At 44.2% G+C, this 5,970-nt stretch overlaps 1 protein-coding gene across 3 annotated transcripts in view; it reads left to right on the top strand.

The window, feature by feature from the left end:
• Window positions 1-2,003: 2,003 nt before the first annotated feature.
• Window positions 2,004-5,970, top strand: part of B3GAT1 (beta-1,3-glucuronyltransferase 1) — a 67,949-nt gene continuing 63,982 nt past the window's right edge. For all 3 annotated transcript variants that reach the window (XM_075839261.1, XM_075839259.1, XM_075839260.1), the window contains exon 1: window positions 2,004-2,408. The gene's annotated coding sequence lies outside the window, so the exon portion shown is untranslated. The remainder of the gene's footprint in view (window positions 2,409-5,970) is intronic.

Raw genomic sequence — 5,970 nt, 5'->3', positions numbered from 1 at the left:
CATCGATCTGGGGCTCCATGCAAAATCTCACCTTGTGGGGTATCCTTGATCCTAACGAAGATGAGAGCTCAGCCCAAAACTACACGGGGGGAACTTGTTAATGATCTCAAGGCAGCTGGGACCACAGTCACCAAGAAAACCATTGGTAACGCATTACGCCGTAATGGATTAAAATCCTGCAGTGCCCGCAAGGTCCCCCTGCTCAAGAAGGCACATGTACAGGCCCGTCTGAAGTTTGCAAATGAACATCTGGATGATTGTGAGAGTGATTGGGAGAAGGTGCTGTGGTCAGATGAGACTAAAATTGAGCTCTTTGGCATTAACTCAACTCGTCGTGTTTGGAGGAAGAGAAATGCTGCCTATGACCCAAAGAACACCGTCCCCACTATCAAGCATGGAGGTGGAAACATTATGTTTTGGGGGTGTTTCTCTGCTAAGGGCACAGGACTACTTCACCGCATCAATGGGAGAATGGATGGAGCCATGTACCGTCAAATCCTGAGTGACAACCTCCTTCCCTCCACAAGGACATTAAAAATGGCTCGTGGCTGGGTCTTCCAGCACGACAATGACCCAAAACATACAGCCAAGGCAACAAAGGAGTGGCTCAAAAAGAAGCACATTAAGGTCATGGAGTGGCCTAGCCAGTCTCCAGACCTTAATCCCATCGAAAACTTATGGAGGGAGCTGAAGATCCGAGTTGCCAAGTGACAGCCTCGAAATCTTAATGATTTACAGATGATCTGCAAAGAGGAGTGGGCCAAAATTCCATCTAACATATGTGCAAACCTCATCATCAACTACAAAAAAAGTCTGACTGCTGTGCTTGCCAACAAGGGTTTTGCCACCAAGTATTAAGTCTTGTTTGCCAAAGGGATCAAATACTTATTTCTCTGTGCACAATGCAAATAAATATATATAATTGTGACAATGTGATTTTCTGTTTTTACGTCATATCCAATGGACTTAGGTGGAAAACCCCCGTTGTGCAGCAAACATAAAATATCATGCAGGGTTTTATACAACTTCACCAGTACTGTCATTGTTACCTTGAGTTGCCTGTAAAGTCTGTTTAGCTATTTCTTAGTCCTATCTGTTTCTGGGAAAGCTGTGTGACAACCAATATGGCACTATTATAATTCCCACTGAGATTGTCACCCAGCTTTCTTTGGTCCTGAATGGCAAATTATCCTCGTCATGCAGCGGCATAGGACTGGGGGAATCTATGGCTATATAACTAGGTGGATTTGCAGTTTGTTTTATGCCAGGTTGGGTTGTCTATGTCACCAAGGCCGTCTGATGCGACCTATTGAATTACTTTAATCTGTTCATAGCAGCCATCAGATATTGTCATGTATTTATATGAGGATAAATCAGGACTGGTCAATTTAAAGGGACTGTCTGGTTAGAAACTGCTTTTAAAATGTCCTATAAGAGCATTCGGAGGTTATAGAGGGGAATCAAATTTTCTGGATACCCGACGTGTCCATTCATTACACGGTGCCTTATTTTGTATGAGGACTCGGGAGGGGGCTACGTCCTCCGTCAATAACAGCTGATCACAAAGGGGGCTAGTTTATCAGCTTATAATTGGGGGAACTGTGATCCATTCTGTAGACCAAACCCCCAAAAAATCACTTAAATAATCGTTACGTGTGGGATAGTTATTATAAGACAATTGTGCGAAGATCTAGAAAATATTGGATTGTTTGTTTTGCAAAAAAAATAAATCTGTCCATGTCCCGTTTATCCGTGAACGGCACCGATTACAGCCCAGCTCACATCTCCTCTATCACACTCGTCATATGGATGGTGGTCTATTGCAAGTTGACTCAAAAATGGACTTGAGGGAGAGCAGTGGGCAGCTCCTATGTAAACTAGTAAAGGCCGCCTGCCCCGTCCACCACCTGCTCTATGAAAGGCGATGTATTTTGGATTCCAAGAGGCGTTGCAGCTTGTACCAAGTGTATTGTTCTGCCTGCTGCTTCCCCCCACAACGTTGGTAGATTGGTAGAGACCATGCACTGTGCAGTTCGCTGTGTCTCTATGTGAGCAGCTCGGTCTCTGTGCTGCATGTAAGGAGCTGGGGCTTTGTCTGGGTCTTGGATGCAATAGCTATCTACTGGTCCATGCGGCGCATCACTGACCGCCGGGCAGGAGGGTGAACATCTGCAGCCCTGCGACCACAGTTGTGCAATATCTATGAGCCTGTCAAGACTCCTGTGTGATCTGATTGAGGATCTTGTGCCTTGAGACCCAGGATCCTTGTGAGCAGCTCTGCGGTACACACAAAGGATGCACTGAGCGGACGTGAATTGTTCTCTGTTCCCAGAGCAGGAAGGATTAAGGAATGAATGAGAGTCAGAGATCAGAGTAGAGAATGGAGCCGCTCTTCTTTCCACAATGAGGTATGGTCCATTCACTTCATCCCTCTACCACCAGATCCACTGTGGTGTCTATATTGCTTGGTCAGTGCCTGTGTTTCCTCTCCTGTCTCCACCTGCACCGCACTGATAGTACTGGTGCCTACTGATGGAGGGGGAAGTGCAGAATACAAGTATTTCCTCCCCCATAACTTTTACATTTAGTTTTGCATCAGTTGATTGTAGATATGAGCCTCAGGCTTCGAAGCAAGTCACTTAGCAACTGCATTTATCTGGCGCCCTTTAATAGGCTTTCGTGAAATGATATACCACTACTAAGCCTTCACTTACTTATTATGGGTGAGACCACCCCTACTCAGCTTCAAGATTGTGCTTTGGGGATGATAAATGGCAAGGGTGGGTGATATTGTCGTGATCGCCTGGATGGGCATAGGTTCCTTGGAGTGTGAAGGGGCTGTAAGACGTATGGGGGTGGATTGGCATCAATTGATAGGGATGACACTTTGTCTGACACAATCTCGCCCAACAGGTCCAGTCATGCGGATATGTTCCGTATAGTTTAATGGTCGTCTACCTAGTGAGAGGTATATTAATTCTGCTGCATATATAGACTGAGCGTAAAGGCTTTATCTGCAGAGGGGGATCTTGGAAAGCTCATTGTGCTGGAATTGTGCATCAAGGCTTATAAATGTAAGCTCGTTCCAAGGCTTTCTGCAGCAGTGGCAGACTTTATTGCCCTCATGTCTCCGTTCCACCTGTGACAATTTGCAGACCGTGGGCTTTATGTAAGACCATCCTGCGAGGTCTCATCTTAAATGTAGTTATATGCCCAGATCTGGCCTCCTGTATGGTGCATCTGTGGCTGATATTACAGGGGGGGGGGGGGGGTAGAAATGAGAAGAACATGTCACTGCTGGGAGGATGGAAATTGCCTTTTGTGAGGGCAATGGGGCTGAATGACTGATTTCATAAAGAAGGAGTTCAGAGGCCGTCTATATAATGAGCTCTTCAATATCTAAAGCTTCTTTACTGGCTTTCTGCAGAATCTTGTCTGGTACCTGGAGGTGGCAGAAAGACCTAAGGAAGGGTAGAATTTTTGGTTAGAAATTTTACAACAGATTTTCGCAAACTGATATGAAGTGAATGAAATAACAAAATAGAAGAATAGGAGCCAAACAACTGGGTACTTTGTGGGTACTTGTTATATAACACACTATAGGAAGGAGGGCGGTAAGGGGCCAGGGGGGCTATTTTCGTCCAGGTCACTCATTATTACACAGATGGGGCCAGCACTGGGAAGGTACCAGGGGCTCTTATACTGCTGCGTATAACCAGCTCTGCATTATATAGAGGGGGAATGGTTGCTCAGGGAGGTGCGTGTATCCGTCTATAATGGTACAGACTTTGTTCTCCAGGATGTGAGGACGCTCTCTTTTTGCTTGTCCCCTTGGTGCTAGACCTCTGCTGCCCTGCAGTGAATCCGTAGTCGTGGAGTTGTTACGTAGCGAAATTTGTGGCATCTCAACTTTCCATATTCTGAACTATTTTGAAAAAATATAAAAAGTGATACCAATGTTTGTCATCTCTGCAAGTGACTTGGCTTAACACGGTGTCTGCATGAAGTACCGATGTGTGACCTTATTGTTAAATGTAACAATTAGTTCATTCTAAATTAACACTCAATAGATACAATTCTGCTTTTATGTATCATTCAATTCTTTCTTATTTCCCTACAAATATCCCCCGTGCATCAATTGTGAGCAGCAAAGTCCTGGAGTACGAGGCCCTGTCACAGCGTTGATATGGTCAATAGGGTTTTGTGGCGTAGGGTCCAGCTTATTATCTCGTTTTCTAACCAGCCATTCTTGGTAATGTGTGTTAAATGCGCAGAATTTATCCTGAGTGTTACATTGGGGCCCAGTGCGACTCCGGCTTCTGCTATTCACAGTAATGATTTGGTGATGAGAACAGATAGCAGCCGTTATATAACGCAAAGGTGGTGCAGGGCGCTGTAATAAGATAGACAGGGGTGAGAAAATAAATACTAAGATACAACACCACCCGGGAGCAGCGTCCTGCAATACTGCCGAGAGGAGAATAGAGCAATCTACACACACAGCAGCTATCTGACAATGATCACACCTTCTCAATACCTTCCCCAAGCCGGAAAATGATGATCTGCAGGTTCATATTTCATGTAGTCGATATCCAGAAGATGGTCTAGGGCAGAGCTCATGGTTCACATTGACCTTCACTGTGGTGACATTATGTCAGCGATCACAAAACATTACATCTCATCCATCAATTCTGTTCAAGTATCTCTGGGTAGAGAAATGGACTCGGACAGATCCATTTTCTTGATAGTTTGTTTGATGTTTCTTCTAGTCCAGGAGGCCTGTAAATCAACTTTTATTAGATTTGGAGAAAGCTGTTAGGGTGTTAAAGAAAACATTTGGCACGGCCCTGGGGCATGATGGACTGGGAAGCAGCCGGTGATATATTTCATCCTAATAACCATTGTTGGGTGGCAGGTTTTTAACTAGCATTGATGCATCTTCTCGGCCTGGGCTTCCAGCCATCACGTGCCATATAACATCTATTGTGTTGCTTCTTGAAGGCATGTCGATGTTTGACCAGCCAAGATGTGGATGCTGGTTCTTATCTCTACATAACCGATGATATCCAAGAACTTCTAGAATATTTGCCAAGTCGGCCACGCTCATTTTGATATTTTGGCCCCACGTGACGATGATTGGTTTATGCATGTCCCATCTATTGACCTCTTTTGATAACTAGAAGCACTTAATATTGCACAAAGATATTTTCCATCCTTTTATGACAGTAGGATTGGCGGCACGATAGCTCAGAGGCACCGCTTGTCAGATGTCCAGCCAAACATAACTTTCTGTAAGACACCTCAACGTGATGCTTGGCTTCTGAAGGATCTGTAACTTGTACAGGATGGAAGGTCAAACTTTGTCCTAACCTCTTGTCCTATCTATGCTTTTCTCTAGAGCGCTGTCATATTCCGAAATCTTAACCTGTGCTATAAGTGAGTTCTATGACTTATGTACAATATCGAGCTGCAAAACACAAACTTGTTTAACCGTCCCATCAGTTTGGCTTTTCATCTGTAATAATGATTTCAGTATATATAGCCCATCTCGCAATGTCATTTATTTAATTTAGCATCAATTTTCTCTAAATGTTCCTAATTAGGCCGTAAGAAACGAGCCATTTCTTCAGAATGGTGTTAACATAACCGTTCCGGATCTAGTCACATGGTGTGGTCCAATGGCGGTCTATGGCTGCGATTATCACCAAATCAGTTTTTGCAAAACGGTAGAAATTTGCTGCAATTTCACTGTAATCGTGGAAATAAACTGCAATTTAACCGCACCGTGTGAATTCAATGGCGTTCCAACAATTAAGTTGTTCACGAAGATACACTGCATAAATACGGTGCCGTGAAAAAATATTTGCACCCCCAGGTCTCTAGTTTTTGCATTATTGCCACTTTGAGTGATCACTTATCCATATAGCCTATGAGAAAGAGTATCTACCCCTTAGACTTAATAACTGCTTG

The sequence above is a fragment of the Rhinoderma darwinii genome, chromosome 10 (genome assembly GCF_050947455.1).
Source record: "Rhinoderma darwinii isolate aRhiDar2 chromosome 10, aRhiDar2.hap1, whole genome shotgun sequence".
NCBI classification, from domain to species: domain Eukaryota; kingdom Metazoa; phylum Chordata; class Amphibia; order Anura; family Rhinodermatidae; genus Rhinoderma; species Rhinoderma darwinii.
The sequence above is the reverse complement of the archived record's forward strand: the minus strand, read 5'-3'. Positions and strand labels throughout refer to the sequence as shown.